This window comes from Lontra canadensis, unplaced genomic scaffold (genome assembly GCF_010015895.1).
Source record: "Lontra canadensis isolate GAN:19392208 unplaced genomic scaffold, GSC_riverotter_1.0 scaffold3, whole genome shotgun sequence".
Lineage (NCBI taxonomy): Eukaryota > Metazoa > Chordata > Mammalia > Carnivora > Mustelidae > Lontra > Lontra canadensis.
The window spans coordinates 50,311,238-50,332,891 of NW_022630997.1; positions in this window are offsets into that span (position 1 = coordinate 50,311,238).

A 21,654-nucleotide genomic window follows, 5' to 3' on the forward strand; every position below is an offset into this window, starting at 1 on the left:
CATATAAGCTAAACTAGGTGCCCAAAAGGAAATTATTAGGTCAAAGAGGATGAATGCCGAAAATATCCACCAAATTGTTTTCTGGAAGAGTTGCACCAATTTAACTGCTACCAACAATGTACTGTTTCACTTCATCATTGCCAAGCATTACAAATCTAAATTTTTTTCTTGTTAATAGTCAACATATCATCTGATTATTGTTTGATTCTGCATTTCTTTGATTACTAGCAAAGTGCAAGTGGTGTTTTTTAATGTTTATTGGACATTTATATTTCTTTTGTCTTTGCTTCACTGCTTTTCTATGTATAAATCTAACTCTGATTTAATTATTTGTTTTTCTCTATACAGGTTTTTCCTACTTTAAACTTTGCAAAAATTTTTCTGCCTTAGAAAATATATTGCTATTTTCTTTTGTAATAAGCTACCTATAGTAAGTCCCTATTCAGAACAAGTCCAGATAAGGACATCACAGGGCAATTGTAAGGAAGTGAAATATTTTACAGGAGGAGCATGTAATTCCAAGCGTAATGTCCTTTCCTTCCCCCCCTCCCCGCAAATAAACAAACAAATAAATGGAGCAGTAAGCTGAATATGTATAATTGAAGCAAGTTAAAAAACATAAAGTGCAAATTGAGCAAATAGCTTCAGGGGACATGTATTTATTCATGACCGTTAGTGTTCCAAGCCATAAATCTACTTAATTAGATTTAATTACAATACTGCTCAAGACAACACAGAGATTATAAAATCTGAGAGTGGCATTCTATATATTGCTTAGAGGGAGTCTGTTCATGAAAACAACTGACATGTCTTCACTCAAAAGGACTAATTGAATGAATTGTGAAAACTATACAGCTAGTGAGGGGAGTCCGAAAATAAAAGCAGTTCTGAATTCTTCCGATTTCAAAGATTTTCACCCCCTTTTTTTTTCTACTGGGATCATTTACTCACCAGGCAAAACACAGTAAAATAATACAGCATTGGGGAAGCGCTGAAGATCGTGATGTTTCTGAAACGTTCAGCAAAATTAACTACTGCCTTCCTAGTTGATATTCCTATACTTATTTGCCCATAGCATTACAATGTACATCTATAGGTCACTTTCCCCTACAAAGCTGCTAACTCATTGAAGGTCAGGACCGCATATGCTTCCTCATCTTATTACTAATATCCGTCTTGGTCCCTGCTCCATGAGACACAGCCAGAGAAGGTATAGAATATAGAAATAAATAAGGACTCGGGAAGCATTAAAATGACAACAGGAGTTTTCATTTGGTCACTGTTTCCAATTAAAAAAAAAAAACAGATCTTACCTTTAGTCATGTGTTCTAAAATCAAAACCTAGCCTTGACAATTTCAGGCTATGTCCCTCGCACTGATTATGGCTCTATAAAACTCCTTTACTCTGTCACAGTCAACTGACCATGATGCATGAAAGAGAATAGCTTTGGGGATCAAGATGCTAACAATAAACATCAGACCCACATACATAAAGTAGCCATAGGAAACTCAAACCTCCAGCTATTACTTTATGTTACTACTGTGAGAAATAAGCAAGGGACCGTGTCTGTTTGCTCATATAATGTGACCTCGGAAACATACCAACCAATCTGTCTCTCTGCAGAGAGGATTCTCTCTATGGTCATCCAGGGCAGGATATAGATTAATTCACTCAAACTTTTTGACAACTCCAGTCTGCTGCTGCAAACACATCTAGCTGTTACCCCAAATATGCACCCTCCCCATCCAATATACATATATATATATATATATAATGGTTACTGATCCTCATGTTCACGCATTGTGCAGAGAGTAGCTGAACACTCAGCACTGAGCTGATCACTGTCATTTCTAAGCTCTCCAAGTGACATTGCAGAACCAAGAGCCAAAAGTAATAAGCCAATATTTCCAAGCTTTTTCACATCATAACATACATAAAAGGTATAGGAATGTCAAGAGGCAGATGAGGTTGCTGCTGCTGGCCAACCCTGCCCAGCTGCTCCTAGGTCGAAGGAATGAGATGCACCTGTGTCATTGCGTAAGGCAGGTGCAACTTCACAGGACACAACCTTAGATTGAGCCTAATGTCGATGTCAAGGTCCCATCTGTCTAGCTTCCAGGTAAACCTAGTCAAATTCAGTGATACCTCAGTCAGGAATAAAGCACAGTCTTATTTGTGCCTTTTCTCTTCCCCTCCTTCACCTTGAGGCTCATGCTCAGGGGACTTAAACGCTGCTAGGACATTTGTATGTAAGGTGAAATAAAAATTTTAAAATAGAGGCTTAATTCTCCCTGCTAAAAAGAAAGGCCTTTTTCTTAGAGTACTTTCTTCTGTAAACTTTTAATTATGAATGCATGTAAATCTTTTTTAAAAGAAACAAAACAAAAAAACTTCATGTCAAGAATGTCTTTCTTGAGGAAGTAGGAACCATCCCTTTAAAATGTAAAATATCAAGTGGAATAGTGCCCGTATCTCCAGTGCCTTCAGGAGGGAAGGAGCCTAGCTTCCACAAGCACCTAGCTCCAAGTTATAGAACTGTCTTCTGTCATGAAAATATGAAAAGTGTACAGGAACGTGGATAGCTCAGTTGGTTAAGTGATGGACTCTTGGTTTCTGCTCAGGTCATGATCCAAGGGTCCTGAGATCAAGCCTAGTGTCAGGCTCTGTACTCCGCACAGAGAGTCTTTCCCTCTCCATCTCCTTCCCCCCTCTACATTGCCCCCCCCACCACTCTTTCTCAATAAAATAAATAAATAAATAAAATCTTAAAAAATATGAAAAGTGTAAATCTTCCTCTGTATAAAGCTAAAAACTAACAAAGATGACAATTCCAGTTACCAGGTAAATTTAGGACGAACTGTGTGACTAGTAATCATTTCTTTGAGAACATATGTATAACGGGTTGTACCCGCTTGCCTACCAAAACAAGTAAGATTTCTTTTTTTTTTTAAAGATTTTTTTTAATTTATTCATTTGAGAGAGGTACAGAGACAGAGACGGCGAGAGCTCAAGAAGGGGTAGAGGGAAAAGGAGAAGCAGACTCCCCGCTGAGCTGGGATCCGGAAGTGGGGCTTGATCCCAGGACCTGGAGATCATGAACTGAGCTGAAGGCAGATCCTTAACCATCTAAGCCACCCGGGTGCCCCAAGATTTCTATTTTTACAACCTCTTAGCAGATTGCCTGCGAAGCTAGCAGCTTCTAGTGTAATATTTACTCAAAAATTGTTTTATTTCTCTACTACTTTTGTGTAGAAGTTTTCTGGACCTAGGGAAGATCCTTTTTTAAATTACATTTCCCCAGTAGGGAAGAGTCATGTGCTCATCCATCTTTGTCTTTGATTCTATCTCGTCTCCTGATTCAGATGATTTTTTTTTTCATCTGACACTTAAGTATGTCCTACATCATGCTGTCAGTCTACTGGCATAGAGAGGTCATCATCTCCTCTCTGGTGGGACTGATCAAGCTGTCTTTATTATCATGTCCTGACCATTAGCCCTTTCAAGCTCAAGCTCAAGAGTGCTTTCTCTCCCAGCCAACATCCATAGGAGCTCAAAGAGCCACATATAACTTTTTGATGCTTCCACACTTTGGGAAAGTTATAAGCAGTCTCCAAACTCCACATGCCTGGACACAACATCGATATTTCTGTGCTCTGTTTCACGATGATGGCTTGGAGAACTCCTCTGTGAGGTTCACTTTTTTCCTAGCTCTTACCTATCTCAGAGGTCCCCAAATCGTCACATGTCTACTATCAAGATCCAGTTCAGGCTGGAGTGAGAAGGCAGGGCACAGAGTCCCTTCACCATCTAATATTTCCTTCCAAACCCTCCTCTCCACTCCAGCACTGAGGGCCTCTTATTTTATATGTTGAAAGGGACAGATTAAAAACTGTTCTGCCTAACTGTAACCTGTTTGAAATATTTTTTTTTTACTTACCTTGCAATCCTGCCTTTTAAACCTTAAAAATAAGAACTCTGACATATTTGTTTTCTATTTCCATGGTGCCTAGACAATGGGCAAGGTCCTTAGTTATAAATGAGGCATCTAGGTAGGAAAAACATCTATCACATCTCAAGATTTTACCCACTGTACATATGATTGATGGAAAAGTCTAAATCTCTCTCTAAAACTCTCTCAAAATGAATACCAGGTTCTACTCTTAAAGTAAATAATTTCACTGTTTGCGTCTCTTCCTTGCTTCTTATAGCACTTGAACAGCGACCCTTTATTTATGGCTGAAGTTTCAAATACCTTCTTTTTTTTCCCCACAAAGAATGAGTACAAATTTAGTAGGTTTCCCATGTTTGAGGTTTAAAAAAACAAAACAAACAAACAAACAGCTCACCTTAGTGGAAGCAAGGACACTACAGAACCATTAGAGGGCCTAAAAAAAATCAACTGCAGACCCATCGTGAGGACTAAAGAACCAAATCAATAAGATAAAGAGATCTCCTGGCCTGAAGACTAAATAATATGATGAAAAACCTGCAAGCTAATGAAAATCAATACATGTTCATCTCTGTGTAGAAAAACCCAATATATTCAGAGCTCCTCTAACTTACCACCTAACAAAATGTATTGCAAAATGTACATCAATAGAGAAGAGATATGCTGAGGAACATGACTGCAAGGGACCATTTTGCTCAGGCAGTTCCCTAACACTCAATCACAGAACTTGACTCCAGCAGCTCATGGCGTAGGTAGTACATTCTTACATGTGCAAAGTGACTGAATTATTCGACAAGCGGCATAGCGCATAGCATGTTGTACTACTCATCTTCTGACTCTGTCTTTGAATGGTCTACAGCAGCCTCCCCGGGCTCAGAGAATTCATTAACATTGTTAAAACAAACTAAACGACAAGATACTGCTCATGAAATTTATGAAAAAGAAACCAATTTGATTGTGCTGTGGGGTATGTCCACCTGAGAATTTTGCAAAGATTAATCAGATATTGGAAAGTTCAAGAATAATAGATTTGTAATTATATTTGGCTTGTCCCAAGATGGAGAGAAATACTGTGGAATTTGCAGTATTAATTGAATTCTTTCCAAATTGTTAATACTGATGTTCATTTCGCATGAACTCCTAGAATTTTCTCTGAAAACATGCAGGGCGGCTTTTTGGGAGCAAGAACTAAGCAAGGAATGGATATTTGATAAGTTATTTTCTTTCTTGATTATTTATTTAACAAATACATACTAAGAACCTGTGTTTAAGATATTAAAGATACAATAAGGGTTTTTTTTTAATACTATTCCTGAAGAGCCTGTAATCTACAAAGAAATGTATGCATGTGTTTTATAATCAGAAAATGAAATAAGGAAGAAGAAGGAAACACATGCACCTGGCTTCTGTCAACTTAACTAAGCTGGAAACACAATTCCCAGCATTCTTTTCCCAGTCTGACTCCAGGTGGTGGCTGGCACAAGGCAATATACTTGCCAGCAGAAAGCAGGAGTGAGGTGGCAGCAGTTCCATTCTGAAGGGGACCTCAGGAGTGCAGGACGGGGGTGCCCTGCTTCATGTCCACACAAACTAGCTGGCTCACTTTCACAGCAGCTGGGTTCTCAATGCCTCCGGCTCTCACTAGATCTCCTACTCCTGCTTCTCCAAGTCCTGAGCCAGACGAGCACATGGCTCCAGTGAGGAAGCCAGCTCCTCCCATAGGTCCCTCTCAACTTCAAAGTCGGTAAAAGTCAGATGGGGGGCCAGTCTATCCATGCTTGAACACCCTCTACCTACATATTCAGCTCCTCTTCTAACTGCCTCCAACAGTCACCCCAGAAGACCTGTAGTGACTTCAAGTCACCAAAGAGTATTCTCCATAGACTTTTTTTTTTTTTTTTTTAACCAGCTCCCACCCTGCCTTCAGTGTCACCCTCATAACAAAGCCCTCATTTCAGGGAAGGAATGGTGGTTCCGCTTTTCTTTTGAACTGTAACTGAACAGCCAAAATTTTCAAAAGCTAAGGTACTTGCCAAATATGCCTCAGGTTTTATAAAAGAAAAAAAGAAAGAATTATAAATTCTGTTGAAGTACCCTTTATTATCCTTCCCAGTCTCCCTTTCTTTCTTTCATCCCTAGAAAACTATGATTTTAATGTCTATTTTTCAGGTCACATATGTTATGCTTTTGCTATTCACAAGTAATGTATATGATTTGAGGTTGTTTTGAATTTTTACCTAAATGGTAATATGCAAAACATATTCCTTCACAACTTAGCTCTTAAGGTCATTATGTTTAAGATCCATAACTGGTTTTAGTTCATATATTTACTCCTATATAATATTGTGTCATAGGAATACACCATGTATGTGGTTTCTATTTTTTCTATAAATATGCTTCAGTGGTACTTTGTTTCTTTTATATGGAGTATAAAGACTAGAAAGTACACAAATCTTAAGTATTCAGTGCAATAAATTTTTACTTGTATATACACTTGTATACACTTGTAACCAATACTAGAACAAGATATGGAAATTTTCTAGCACCTCAGTGGGCACCTTTTCCATACAGTCTCCCAAAGATAACCACGTTTGGTTAGTTTTGTATACCTTTAAACTTCATACAAGTGGAGTCACATACTGTGTACTCTTTTGTATCTGGCTTTTTCCCTCATCTTTGTGTTGCCATATGAGATTCGTCTATGTTTATGTAGTAGTAGCTACATACAACATATCTCATCAGTGCAGTATCATATGAATTATAATAATATATTATAGATCACATAGCCATTCCACTACTTAGACTGGTTCCAGTTTGGAGCTGCTAGGTATAAGGCTGCATGATAGTCTAGTATTAGTTCGATGAACCTTAAACATTGAAGTTTTAAGTTCAAAAATGGCCGAATATCTGAAATTTAAGATACCTAATGTACATCTTGTGATGGACACAAAAGCACTCATTTACCTCCATTATTGGGGCAACCATGAAGCTTTACCACTCAGATCTCTACTCAAGAATGAACTTGCCATTCAGCTATAAGGAGGCTTCACCTCAGCTTTTAGGCTGAGGTCATACTCCTCTGGAAAATGACTGAACAGGGCAGAGTTCCTGGGGCCTGAACATTTCTGGCCAAAGCTAGATTCCTTTCATAAGTAATCTTTACTCTGGAGTTCCTCATTAAGTTGGTCAGACTGTCAGGTAAGCTTCACAGAATAGTGGCTTTTCCTAGCAAATCCTGATCCTTCCCCTTTTACCATTCACAGATGATACCCTCTGACAAACTTCTTGCAATCCTAGCTGAACTGTGGTCCAAACGACCCAACCGACACAGCTGGTACCAAGCATAGTCCAAGAAAGAAGGTGGTAAAATCAGGTTTTGAGACTGGATTGCCTACTGTCCAACAGGCATAATAATTTGGATGGTATGTGGGTCACCAGAATAGTGTATTACTTACTTAAACTCTTATCAGTGTTAACCTGGGGAGTATTCTAGGATGGGGCACCACACTGGCTGGTGCGCCAACATTTGAGAAGAGGGATCACTGCAACAAGGACTGTGAAATCAGCTGGTTATCAAGTTACATTGTCATCCTACAGACAGACAATAAAAGCTATGAAGGCTATAATGAAAACTATGAAGGCAGAGTGTGTGTTGCAGAGCTTACTAAAAGGCCCTTATCTTCTTTCATGGACGAGCAGAAGAAGCTAAAGATCAAATTGAGGATTTAGTATTTAAAATTACAGATTTTCAAAAATAATGCTAAACTGAAGGATGTCCGTTTTGCCAAATCCTGATCCAAAAAATTGGGGGTCTCTATATATGGGATGGGCATATCTGGATGGATATTCCTGAAGGTTTGGGCTCCTCAGCTCTTCTAAACGCTCAGAGATTGCACATCCTTCTGTATTAAGAATTTAATTTCATCTTAGGTAATATCTAGCAAAAAAATCAGACTTTTTAAATTGTTACAAAAATGAAGAATGTAAAATAATACCTCAATGTGCTGCTAATTTGTCTTTTCCTTTTCCTTTATTTTATTTACTTTATTTATCCTATCCCTTTACATTTACCTTATTATCCATTAATTACATCATTATAGGTTTTGCTTCTTTTTTCTTATTTCTCTTTCTCAATTGAAATGGAGGGTTCTTTCAGTGCTCCGGAGTCTACTTACTTGTAGGTTAAACCTTGAAAATATCTCTTCCCCAAGTGTGGCTTGTCTCCTTTTAATGGTTTCACTTGAGGTAAAAAAAATTTTAACTATAATTGAATTTATTAATCTTACCACTTTCCACTTGTAGGTTTTAAGTTTTATTTAAGAGACCTCTCCCTAATTCAAGGCCATAAAGATGTGATCCTATATTTTCTTCTCAGAGTTTTAAATTTTGCTTTTTATATTTATGGCTTTAATACACTTGAAACTTATTTTTCCATGTGCTGTGCCATCAGGAACCTCTTTAACCTCTATTTTTCTCAGGTAGATAACCAATTGTCTCAGCATAATTTGTTCATTCTTCAAACCCACAGTTGGGTTGTTGTACTTGTTGAATCACGTCAGCAAGGAGTTCAGAGGAAAAGTTAAGCCAAGTATCTGGTCAGCCATTCACTTTTTACCTAATTTCCCATAAGTTCCAGTACACCATGGTGTCTATCCAGATATTTACTTTATTGATTTGATATTCACTTTATTTTTTTTATTTTCAAAAACTTCAACCATACAGAAAATGTGCAGAAGAGTGGAAAAACGTGCACTTGTATATGCTTCATTAGGACTTGTCCCCTGTTAATACTTCCATGTTTGCATTTTATAGATAGATACAGAGAGATCTTATATGCCTTTGGTGACTTTTCCATCAGTTTGAGCCAGCATTTCTGACTGTCCACTTTGTGCTCCCTCCTCAAATTACTGAACATCCTCAAGTTGGTCATGATACATTTTTTTCTTACTCTACACATTAGACTGCTAAAGCTATGGAAAAAATAGTGAAGTAGTTAGGTTAAAATTATCTATTGAATTAGTAGCAAGTAGTCTGTCAAACTGAGATCCATAAATTGAAGATGTTGGGAAATGGACAGATGGATATATATTTTTGTTGCTGCTGCTGGACTATTTGAATTTAAGTTTTAGCTATAACATTCACTCCTCAAAACTTTAACATGTTATTGCCTAAGAATTAGAACATTATTCAAAATAACCATGATATCTGTATCACGCCCAGAAAATATAACTTTTACATCATATACTATCTTATATGCAGTCCTTATTTAAATTCACTAATTACCCCCATAAAGCCTATTTAACTATTTTTAATTTGGATTCAGGATCCAATTTTGGTGTTTTTAGATAAGTATTCAAAACTATTCACTTTCCATTTAGCCCTAGCTAAATGACTTTCTGCAGAGACTTTCCGCAACTAGAGAACTTTTAGAAGACCTAAAGTAAACAGGGCCTTGAAATGTACTTGTCTGTGTGTTACCACCATTGCCATAGAAAGAGCTTCCCACTGTAAGAACTGTACCTTTAGCAAGTACTCTGAAATAACCACACACAGAGCAGTGCTACCCCGCTGACCCATAAACCCATGAGCAAAATGTTTATCACTGTATGCCACTGAGATTTTGTACTTGGTTGTTATGTCACAAAGTTTATGTCACAAAAAGTAAGCTATAAAAATATTCACATACATTTACTTATTATGTCTTTTAGTGGTCTTTAATTTTGAAGAGCTTTCTTCCCACCCACTTCCTCACCATATCCCCCCCCACCTTTATTTTTCTTTCAGGTCATAGATATTTTTGGAAGATTCCATGCCAGTTGTCATGTAGGACAGTACACAATCTGGATATGTCTAATTGTTTCTTCAGGTTCAGTATTTTTGGTAAGAATGCTGTATTAATGAAATTGTGTACTTCTCTCAGTATGACACAATATCACATAATAAGTCAAATAAGATCAGTCTGTTCAATTTCTAATAATGTAAACCTTGGTCATTTGATTTGGGAAATGTTTGTCTCATTTCTGCATTATAGTGGCATTTCTTTCCCTCTGTGTTTAATAAGTAACATGTAGGGTGATACTTCGAAAATATGTAACAACCTTTTACAAAATGGCTTTAGCCACCATTAATTGTGCTTGCCTGAATCAATTTTTATATCCTTTGCCTGAATCAATGTTTAAACTCATTAGTTGTTTAAAAATGGTGACTTTTAAAATTCCATAGTGATCTCTATAGTTATTAACTGGCATTCTTTTATAAAGAATATTCTTGCCATTTATATTTTATTATTTTAACTATGGACTCATGGATTATTTTGTGTCAGTGGGCTGTAATGTCCTAATATACAATTATGGGGGGGGGTGTTCATAATGTCCCAAATTTGATCAGTGGAAGCCCTATCAAATCCTTCAATATCTTCTTATTTTATCAGTCTCCTGCAGGCAAGCATGGGCAATGTTTCTTTTTTAATTTCACCTATTAAAAAAGACAGGGGCGCCTGGGTGGCTCAGTGGGTTAAGCCTCTGCCTTCGGCTCAGGTCATGATCTCAGGGTCCTGGGATCGACGCCCCGCATCGGGCTCTCTGCTCAGTGGGGAGCCTGCTTTCTCCTCTCTCTCTCTATGCCTGCCTCTCTGCATACTTGTGATCTCACTCTCTCTGTTTCCAATAAATAAATAAAATCTCTAAAAAAAAAAAAATTAAAAAAAAAATAAAAAAGACAGAGCTATACCAACTTCAAGAATGTGTTGTTGGGTGCATTCACAGAAGCAAATTTGCAAAGTCAAATGGTTAATAAATATGTAGTTTTGCTAGATATTCCTCAACTGTCTTTATTAAGGTTATGTCAGTCACAGTATTGTCAGGAGACAGAAACCACATGGTAATCTGAAAAGAAAAGTTTAATAAAAGAATTATTTACTAGCAGTAGGTGATTAAAGTGACAGGTGATTGGCTACTAAGGAATAAAGAAAAGCCTAAAGAATATAGAAATGCCAGATATAGGAAAAAAACTTCTATACCTGAAGCTAAAGCAAAGTACAAAAGGAAGAAAAATGTCTGAGATTCCCACCCCTATACAAAATGTAAGTGAACAAAAGAACAAATGAATGAATGAATGAACAAAAAAATTTAAACAGACATACAAAAAATTGCCTTTTTCCTCAAAGCTCTGCCAACAAGAGGAAACCTTTTGGATGTTTGTGAATCTTATGCATACGAAATGGTACTTCAGCATATTCTTTCATTTTAATTTAACTTACAAGTAAAGTTGAACATCATCTGTATACCTAAGCGCCATTTTATATCTCTTTATGTGAAATTTATCTTCATGTCTTCTATTTTTCTATCAAGTTTTTGGGGTTTTTTTAAACTGACTTTTAAAAGTCCCATATATAACTAAAGAGATTACCCTTCATCTGTGATATACATCATAAATATTTCCTCTAAATTTGTCATTTGTCATTTTACATTATTTACCATGGATTATGGGTTTGGAGGGGGTTTTGCCATTTTTTTTGTCAACTTAATAATCTTTTGTCTAATCATATCTTGATTTTAAGTCATGGATAGGAAAATTTCCCCTATACCTAGAAATTCATCCATGTTATTCTGGTACTTGGATAGTTTTGTGTTTTTTATATTTCTAAATTATCAGGATTTTTATTTAGTATGATGTAAGCTATATTTTCCCAAATGACTACCCAGTTTTTTAAAGTAATTTCTCCATTGATTTGTAATGATACCCCTATATTAACGTTACATGTGAATTTTCAATAATACCTAGAAAACTGAAGGAAAAAATGAGGGTTTAGCTCACCAAATATTTAAAATAAAACATAATATAAAGTTTTTATAATTAAAGTAGGGTGGCATTGGTACAGAAATAGAGAAACACATCAGTGGAAGAGAATTTAAAGTCAAACTATAATAGAGGTCAGGACAAAGGACACACCCAGTTCTGAGACCTAAACTTACAGAGGTGACCATGCGGTAATGGAATTCTTTGAAATTATTGCATAACCAAATATACTAAAGTTTACTGACTTAAGATAATAATCATTTATTATATCTCATGATGTTATGGGTCAAAAATTTAGGCAAGGCTTAGCTGGGCCATGCTTCTGCTTGCACAACATGGTATTCTTAGAACAGTATTCAGCTGGCAGATGAACTTATGTGTATAACCCTGTGGCTTCACTCACGCACATTGATTGGGATGTCTGGAAGCCTGGGTGCAGCTAGGAGTGTCATCCAGAGCACCTATAAGTAGCCTCTCAATCATAGACACTTCACAGTAGTGGGTGCCTTAGATGGTAGCTCAAGCCTTGAAGAAAGAGTATTCAAATAGCCCAAGACAGAAGTCTGAGACTATGCCTGACCTAGCCACAGAATTTACCCAGTGTCTCTTCTGCTACATTCTATTGGTTACCGGCATGTTAAAGACAGCTCAGATTCAAGAGGAGTGCATGAGTACCAGGAGGTGTGGTTCACTGGAGTAGGGATGTATCTTTGGAAATAGGCTACCACACAATAAAAAAGAAATGTAAAAACTATATTATATAGTGAAGGAATCGACACAACTAAATCAACACAACTAAAAGGCAACCTATGGAATGGGAGAAGATATTTGCAAAGGATATATCTGATAAAGGGTTAGCATCCAAAATATATAAAGAACTTATAAAACTCAACACTCAAAAAATGAATAATCAAATTAAAAAATAGACAGAAGACATGAATAGACATTTTTTCAAAGAAGACATACAGTTGGCCAACAGATATATGAAAAAATGCTCAACATCACTGATCATCAGAGAAATACAAGTCAAAATGACAATAAGATATCACCTCATACCTGTTCAGAATGGCTAAAATCAACAACACAAGAAACAACAGGTATTGGCAAGGATGTAGAGAAAGGGGAATCTTCTAGCACTGTTGGTGGGAATGCAAACTGGTGCAACGACTCTAGAAAACAATACAGAGGTTTCTCCAAAAGTTAAAACCTTATGATCCAGCAATCATACTATTCAATATTTACCCAAAGAACACAAAACACTAATCAAAAGGATACATGTACCCTTATATTTATAGCAACATTATCTACAATTGCCCAGTTAGAGAAGCCCAAGTGTGCCTTGACTGAATGGATAAAGAGGTGGAGATACACACACACACACACACACACACACACACACACACACACATAATGAAATATTATGCATCCATAAAAAAAAAGAAATATTGCATTCACAACGTGGGTAGAGCTAGAGAGTATTGTGCTAAGCGAGATAAGTCAGTCAAAGAAAGACAAATACCACACGATTTCACTCATGTGTGGAATTCAAGAAACAAAACAAATGAGTAAGGGGAAAAAAAGAGAGAGAGAGAGAGGCCAACCAGGAAACAGATTCTTAACTACAGAGAACAAACTGAAGGCTACCAAAGGGGACGTGGGTGGGGGGATGGGTTAAATAGGTGATAGGGATTAAGGAGTGCATGTGTTGAATATACACTATATTGTACACTATATTGTACACCTCAGACTAATATTACACTGCATGTTAACTAACTGGAATTTATTTATTTTTTTATTAACATACAATGTATTATTAGCCCCAGGAGTACGGTCTGTGAATCACCAGGTTTACACACTCCACAGCACTCACCATAGCACATACCCTCCCCAATGTCCATAACCCCACCACCCTCTCCCTAGCCCCCCCCCCGGAACTAACTGGAATTTAAATAAAAACTTATAAAGAACCCAATGAGATATCACCTCAAAAAAAAAAAAAACTATATTATAAATAAAAGTTTTGAAAGTGCCTACCTTTTTAAAGGGTATAGAGAGAATCCAGTGCAGAAGCATATAAAGCCTACTCTGCAGAAAGACATAAAAGAGAGTCATTAAAAAAAAAAACTATATAGTGTTGGAAAATGAAAAGAGTTGAGTCAGAAAGAAGTATGGTCCATATTGACATAGGCTGAACAAGAATCTGGGCAGAGAGAAGGATGGAGTCTTTGGAAGAGAAAATTGAATTTGTTAATAAAGAGATCCTGATAAATTTTAAGAAAGGTATTTGTGTAAAGTGATGATTAATAATTGTGAAGCCAAATAATAAAAGGTTGTGAGTAGGGAATGAAAGAGGAAATAACAATACCCTTTCTTTATTATTTTATTATACTGTAAAGATAAAAGAAATAAAAATCTAAAGCTCTAAAGAATAATCTTGATGTCAGATCAGATCACTCAGTGATCACTCAGCCTTCTTGGCTCTATCAAAACAATTAAAAAAAAGAGATTGTTACTGAGGCTTTTTCTTACCAGTTTTAAAAAAACAAGATAGAGTACAGCATGGAAAATTTACTAAGTATTTCTGACCTCCAGCAACTAGTCAGCATTTAATTTTCTCCTGATGTGAAATGCGAAATTATCAAATGGAAAATCAGTGAAAACGGCAATAGCAGGTGTTTATTGAAAATCAATCACTATCCTAGATGTAAAATAGAAGACAAATTATTTTTCTACATGAATTACAAAGATCAAATGGTACTTTTATTATTCATTCTTCATATGTTCTAGGTATTGGGACTTATTGTAACACATAAAGATTACACATCTCATACAGAATCAGTTTTACAATGACTTTCAAAGGCTCTTCCCACTACCATACACATTCCCGTGCCACAAGTCACTATTGTGGTATGGAGGAGCTTAGCAAGAAGACAGTGCAGAATAGAATAGAATAGAATAGAATAGAATAGAATAGAATAATAGAGATATTCTATAGAAGGGATCACATTCTAGAGAGTTTATAAAGTGAAAATCATAGTCAAACCACTTATTTAGAAATAAGCAAGTCAAGGAAAAATCAGTAACTACATATATTTTATGTAAACTCATTTATATATTCAGCTCTATTTTATAATAAATAAACAAGACAAGAAAACAATCTTGAATACAATTGTAAAACTAGAATAGAATTTTTCTTTTTCCCCTATTAAATATAGTAATTTAAGATATAGTAATTTACCTGAGGGAAAAAAGTATTTGAAATTTCTATACTGTTTACCCAAAGTATTCCAGTTTGTTTAAGGTGAAAAATTCAGTCAACCAAACAGATGTAGAAGTAGATGTTAAGCTTCCTAAACATAATGATCATACCCATTTTTTGCACTAAAGGAGTACCATTATAGAAAGTTTTGAATTGATTTTTCTCTTTTGCTTTTTCTAGACCATTGAAGACCTCCATCTGCTTGACGGAAGACTGGATCTTATCACAGAAGAAAACAAAGAAAAACGATAAGATAATATTCAGTCTTTGGCATGTAAAACTGCTGTTTTAAAAATTTTTTTCTAAATTTCTTTATCTTTCCACCAACCATCCCAATTCTTCCTAACACCAAGAAAACATGAATGACTCAACTCATAAAGTACTCTTATCATATAGAGAATATTCCTTTTCTAGTGATCCATATTTGAAGAAAGATATGGTGTGGGTGCAGTAAGCAAAAATAAATAAGTAAATAAAAAGCCCATTGTTTTTCCTAGAACTACAATACAACAGAGGGAAAAAGAAGTAAGATAGGAAAAAGAGAGTAAGTAATTAGTTCTCCTATTTTCCCTTTGAAGCTTCCACCTAGAGAGAGAGAAAGAGAGAGAGAAGGGAGGTACGTGAGATATGTCAAACAGAGGTAGAGGGAGATCTTTGTGTCTATGGAAAGTAGCTGACTTGCTGGTTGCCCAGTATATATTTGGGCTACTGTCACCCCAAAGTAGCCTTAACTGTACTTGTGGTGAGCCCTGGGATTAGCTCAGAGCCAAGGCTGGGGAGTTTCCGTAGAGATGAGTCTCTAATGAAGGGAGCATAGCAAATCACTTAGATAAGGTTGAATGTTACACCAGACCTCAAAGAGGTCAATAGTGCTCTGGGGGATTAGAAAAGGCCAAATCATATAGGGACTACCTCCAGGCTCTGGCCCAATAGACAGAATCCAGACCACTAAAACTGATGGCCAATAAAGCAAGTAGTAACCAAGTGGACAGAGGCACTGTTCCTGAGTCGGTCAAAAAAGCAATGGCTAAAGACCTGACTTTCCCTTTTTATCATAAGCTTGCATAAATCTTGACCTCATCACCTCCACACTCCCACACATACATGCACACACTTCTTTATGGAATATCTAGAAAGAAAGATAGAAGACTGAGAAATCTTGAACACTGTGATTTGATTTTCTTTTCCTTGAAAACCTGAGCATTACTTGAAAGGGCTATTTAAATTTTTCAATAAAAGGGCAGTGATCAATATGGTGACATAGATCCTTCCAACTTCAGTATCCCTCACAAGAAGACCAACTAGCAACTATTTATAGATAACCACCGCTGTGAAAATACCAGAACCCAAGGTGGAGGCTGTTGCATTCCCATGGACAGCAGAGACCAAAGAGGACCACACTAGAAGAATAAGAGGGGTGGTTTGCTCTGACCACATTACCCTTCCTCCAAGCCAGCCCAGAACAAAAATAAGCCAGAATACAAAAATAAATGAAAAAATATCCCATGTTAATGGCTGGAAGAATTAATTTTATTAAAATGTCTATATTACCCAAAGCAATCTGAAGATTCAATGCAATCCCTATGAAATTTCAATGGCATTTTTTACAGAGAGAGAAGAAAAAATCTTAAACTACATATGAAATCACTAAAGACTAAATACTCACAGCAAATTTAAGAAAAATAAAGCTGGAGGCATCATACTTCTTGAAATGGATTAATGTAAAACCTGAAACTGTAAAACTCCTAGAAGAATACATAGGAGGGGGAAAGTTCCCTGATAATGTTCTGGGCAATTATTTTTTTGGTCATGATACCTAAAGCACAAACAACAAAAGCAAAAACGAATAGGTGGGATGGGATTATCCCAAAAAGCTTCTACACAGCAAAAGAACTTACCTAAAAATGAAAAAGCAACCCATGGAATGGGAAAAAATATGTGCAAATCATAAATCTGATGTGGGATTAATAACCAAAACATATAAGGAACTCAGACATTTCAATAGCAAACACACACACACACACATGCAAATAACAAATAAAAAACAAGCTAATTAAAATGGACAAAATACTTGAATAGATATCTTTCCAAAGAAGATACACAAATGACCAACAGGTATGTGAAAAAATGCTCAAAATCACTAATCATCCAGGAAATGAAAATCAAAATCACAGTGAGTTCTCACTTCATACACAGTAACAAAAAAGTTAAGTTAATATGGTATACTATTTATACTTATATAATGTTATACATTCATTATATATCAATAAAGCTAGAAAAATAAATTATCCCATATAATTAAATTTAAAACAAGTTGGACATTTAGTTCTTTTTCCCTAAAAGTCAGAGGAAAGGACTTTGTGATGAGAGACAGCACATCCACCAAACAACACTTAAAATGAGACCTCTAGACATCAAGGTATTTAAGTTACAGCATGAATTAAACTTTTCAGCATGCTACATTTCTTCTGTGGCCAATTTTCCATAGAGTGTTAGACATGTAAGTGGCAAGAGAAGTTAGAAAGAAGTATACAGGTAAGGATAAAACAATAAAATATGTTTTCACTTTATTTTTTCCAGAACTGATATCACTGAGTGTTTTGTAACATCTAGACATTTCTATAATAATTTCCTAACATTTCTAAGTCTCTTTCCTCCTAGTGTTAGTAGATGCTAACAACAACATAAATCAGAAAAATAGTGTCAATCTGGACTAATATAATTATTTATTACTCTGAAGAGTTCTGTTGATGCCTGGCTGTTGTTAGTCAGCTAACGAGAAACGATGCAAGAGCCCCATAAAATAAGATATATTTTTAAGACAAATAATTCATATACTCTCTAAACTTCAAATAAAATTATTACCCCAGAAAATGTTCAAATGTAGAAGAAAATGGTTCTCTCCCCTCCCCAGATCATGGATTTTAAAAGACCCCTAATGGAAAGAGTAGGTAAGAGTATAGGAATAAAATACATCATAGTAACAATTTCAGTGTTCTAGAAAAGAAATTCCTTATAGAAAAAAAAGGGGAAAGAATATATAAAAGAGAAGAATACAAATAAACTATTATTACTCCAGTACAAAAATTCTCTGGTTTATTAGTCTTTATCCTGAGAATGTTTACAGTTCATAAAAAAGTTCCAATCAGGGTCATATTCATATTATATATTGCCAAGGTTACTATGCAGAATTTACTATCACTAAGAAATCTTCCGGAGATACAAAATGCTTAAGCAATAGTAAAATACTAAAGAGAGGAGAACAATACCAGTATGTTAGTGGGTTTCAAAGATACAAGTGCTAAAAAGGAAGTAAAATTCTGAAGATAAATAAGTATCATTAAAGTACATTTCCTATGGAGTAGGCGTACTAATTTACTTCCAAATTTCAAAAGCCCAAACTAAACCATATGGGGAGAGACAAGAGTCAGTCAGATAATACCATATGCATGAATCTATTTCAGGTACTGTATGACAATTTACAGATCAATTAGATCTTACATTCAAGGAATATATCCTACCAGAGAACAGATGTGTAGAATAACCAGGATAGGAAGTTAACAGGATTCAGAGGAGTGGAGAAAGTGATCCTTCTTAAGCTGAAACATTACCAAGAGGATAATGGAGAAAATGGAACCTAGCTAGTTATTAATTGCATCAAAAAGATGGAAGGGCAAACACAGCAGAGGGAGAAGAAACATGAGCAAAAACATAAAGGTGGGATAGTTACAAGTATACACTCCTACTGGAAGGTAGCAATGACCTCATACTTTGGAGATGAGCTAACACTCATCCGAGACTACTTGCCAGTTGATAGAACTGGGAAGATGCATTTGGGGAAGGCAGTAGGTAGAGATGTGGTATCGTTTGGACTATAAATTACTTGAGGAAAAGGACTGACATATTTACAGTATCTTCTCAAAATAGCCACACAGTCAATGTGTTAAATTGCAATGATTATGGTTGAATGACCTGTATTTATTTAGCACCTTTCATTTTAGGCTTTGTAGGTCATACGCAATTTGTTGCATATTCTTTTATTTTTACAACCCTCTAAATATGTAAAACTGATTCTCAGCTTGTGGGCCATACAAAATATGCTGTGTGCTAGATTTTGTTTGAAGCCGTAGTTAGTTAACCCCTGCTAGACCAATCTCACTTACTGCATATATCTACAGACATAGGAATTAAAATAGTGACATATAGGGGAGCCTGGGTGGCCCAGTCCGTTAACTGGCTGCCTTCAACTCAGGTCGTAAACTCCAGACCCTGGGATAGAGCCCCGGGCTTCCTGCTCTGCAGGGAGCCTACCTCTCTCTCTCTCTGCCTCCCTGTGACCCTCCCCACTGCTCATTCTCTGTCTCTCAAATAAATAAGTAAATTTTTTTTAAAAAATTAAATAAAATAGTGACATGTAGATATAATGAGTAACATAAAAGAACCATTCCTCCATAAACATATAGGGTATATTTCCCAGTAAAGGAGTCAATGATATTATTTCAAAATATATCTTAACAATAGATTAAATAGGTTATTCTGTCATGTCAATAAATGTAAAAATTACATTTAATAAAAGTAGCAAGGGCACCTGGGTGGTTGCCTAAGCATCTGTGTTAGGCTCAGGTCATGATCGCAGGGTCCTGAGATTGGGTTCTGCATTGGGCTCCCAGCTTGGTAGGGAGTCTGCTTCTCCCTATCCCTTTCCCTCTGCTTCTCCCCCAGATCATGTTCTTCTCTCACTCTCACTCTCTCTTTCTCTCTCTCTCTCTCTCAAATAAATAAATAAATATCTTAAAAAAGAAAAAGTACCAGAGTACATTCTTAATCTATGATCCTTCCAATATCCTTGACCTAAACACCTTGAAGGAGCTTCGCAAAAAGTACATTAACAGCTATGCCCAGGCAGGATACTGGAGACTTCATATCGAGAAAATATAAAGTAGTCCCACAAAAAAGATCTGTAGTACTACAGATGGGTATAGTCTAACAAATCGGCCAAAACCCTGACCATCAGTCTCTGTGCATCACAAGATGCTTGGGCCCTCAGGTGAAGTTTGCAATCTTACCTGACAATCAGCATGACAGTGGAAAAGAGCACAGACTCTGGAAGCAGAGCACACAGACTCAAATCCTGGCTCTTTTACTAATGATCTATATGATCTTGGGCAACTTACATAACTTCTTCATGTCTCAATTCCTTCACCATTAAAAGGGGAGAACAATGTGTACCACATGAAATGTTGGGAGAAATAAATGAGTTAATATTTGTAAAGTATTTAGAACAGTGCCTGGAATATAATAAGTGTTATGTACATCCTTATTAATTAAATAGAAGGAAAAGAAGGAAGAAGGAGGGAAGAGAGGGAGGGAAGGAAGGAGGTAAGAGAGGGAGGGAAGGAAGGAGGGTGAACAGAGGGAGGAAGGGAGGAAGGGAGACAGAGAAGATAAGGAAAGGAAATGAAATAGATTACTCCAATGTTTATAGCAGCATTATCAACAATAGTCAAATTATGGAAAGAGCCCACATGCTCACTGATGAATGGATAAAGAAGAGGTCGTATACACACACAAACACACACACACACACACACACACACACACACACACACTATGGAATATTACTCAGCTATCAAAAAGAATGAAATTTTTTCATTTGCAACAATGCGGAGGGAGCTGGAATGTATATGCTAAGCAAAATATGTCAATCAGAAGAAGACAAACACCAAATGATTTCACTCTTATATAGAATTTAAGAAACAAAAGAGACGAACATATGGGAAGGGATACAAAGAAAGAAAGAGGGATGAAAACCATAAGAGACTCTTAACTACAAAGAACAAACTGAGGGTGATGGAGGGAGGTGGGGGGATGGGTTACACGCATATTAAGGAGGGCATTTGTTGTGATGAGGACTGGGTATTATGTGTAAGTGATGACTTACTAAATTCTACTCCTGAAACCAATATTACATTATATGTTAACTAAGTAGAATTTAAATAAAAACCTGAAACATGGCAGGAATGTCCATTATCACCACTGCTATTCAACATAGTACTAGAAGTCCTAGCCTCAGCAGTCAGACAACAAAAAGAAATTAAAGGCATCCAAATTGGCAAACAAGAAGTCAAACAATCACTCTTTGCAGATGATATGATACTTTATGTGGAAAACCCAAAAGACTCCACTCCAAATCTGCTAGAACTTGTACAGGAATTCAGTAAAGTGTCAGGATATAAAATCAATGCACAGAAATCAGTTGCATGTCTCTACACCAACAAGACAGAAGAAAGAATTAGGAGTCAATCTCATTTACAACTGCACCCAAAACCATAAGATACCTAGGAATAAACCTAACCAAAGAGGCAAAGAATCTGTACTCAGAAAACTATAAGGTACTCATGAAGGAAATTGAGGAAGACACAAAGAAATGGAAAAATGTTCCATGCTCATGGATTGGAAGAACAAATATTGTGAAAATGTCTATGCTACCTAAAACAATCTACATGTTTAATGCAATCCCTATCAAAATACCATTCATTTTTTCAAAGAAATGGGACAAATAATCCTAAATTTATATGGAACCAGAAAAGACCTCAGAAAGCAAAAGTTGGTGGCATCACAATTCCAGACTTCAAGCTCCATTACAAA